General features: G+C 35.0%; 1 long non-coding RNA gene across 1 annotated transcript; it reads left to right on the forward strand.

The window, feature by feature from the left end:
* Positions 1-217: 217 nt before the first annotated feature.
* LOC129750159 (uncharacterized) lies at positions 218-883 on the forward strand. Its single transcript, XR_008738314.1, has 3 exons — positions 218-371; positions 475-614; positions 699-883. It is a non-coding gene; the product is annotated as an uncharacterized LOC129750159 (long non-coding RNA).
* Positions 884-1,214: the final 331 nt, after the last annotated feature.

A 1,214-nucleotide genomic window follows, 5' to 3' on the forward strand; every position in this document is an offset into this window, starting at 1 on the left:
TTTCAATCTCTTGAGTCTGTCTCGCTTGAAAACAATTTGGCGGATTCATCTCCATCGGTACGATCTGCACGCTCATTTTTATTTAAACATTTTCGGTTGAAAAATAACCATTTTATGGCTTTGGCCCGAAAACTGCCAATATGGTTATTTTTTAAGAATATTTCCTTCTCAAATTTTAACCATTTTTGTAGTTCTTGAGCATTAACCACAAAATGTTTAATAATTTGGTTTTGCTATCGTAGCCATCTTGAAAATTGCCAATTTGCAGACGAACGCGTTTTCAAAACTCTATCATTCCGCGTAACTAGATCGAGTTCGAGATTAAATCGGTTCTTTTCGGAACATATCGAATCTATTGGTGGTTATCAAAGGTAAATATTCTAATATAAATATTCATCTAAATTCATCTTTTAATATAAATAAGTCATCTAAAAATTGCAACCTCCCCATAAAAAAAATAAAATTAAATTTCAGGATACCGATGAGATATGACCCCGCATGAAGTTTCAATAGAAACACCTAAATTATAATCAACCGTAGCCGCTTGCTAGCTGATTCTCGCACTATCAGGTGTATTGTAATATCCTAGAAGGAGAACCCAGATCACACTTCCGGTAAGTTTAAACATTCCTCAGAATACTTTTGAATCCTTCCAAGGATGGAAAGGTTGGTTACTTAATAAAGTATTTTTGTTTTAGGTATTGGTGCGAAAATGCAAGATACTCTTCCGACTGCAATTTCACCATCCGGAAGAAGCTGGAACAGACTGTACTTCTTTAAAAATATCACCCGCCAGTCAAAAATAAATACATCACCCTCCGGTGAACGGACAGCACTGAAGACAATGATATTTTTAACACTTTCTTCATCTACAAAATGTCATCAAGGCGTATCTGCCACTTCCGGCGTTGTCCGGCTCCGGCGTTGTTTTTTTTCATTTTAATTTGGTAGTAATGGGAGGAGAGGGGCTTTTGATGCTATGGTGTATTTGTTTAAATAAATAAAAATACTCAATAAAAACCGGAGATTTTAATGAAAATTTTACTAAAAACTCTCCCAAATCTGCAAATTACACAACAGCTCTTTAAAACGGTTAAAGAATAACCTTTTTTCAACTTCTCCGCTAGAATCTCATTCGGTTGAAAAATAACCATATTCGAACTTCTCCCCTAGAAGTCATTTTATGACTTCTCATGGAGAACTCATAAAATGAC

Source organism: Uranotaenia lowii, chromosome 2 (genome assembly GCF_029784155.1).
Source record: "Uranotaenia lowii strain MFRU-FL chromosome 2, ASM2978415v1, whole genome shotgun sequence".
NCBI lineage: Eukaryota > Metazoa > Arthropoda > Insecta > Diptera > Culicidae > Uranotaenia > Uranotaenia lowii.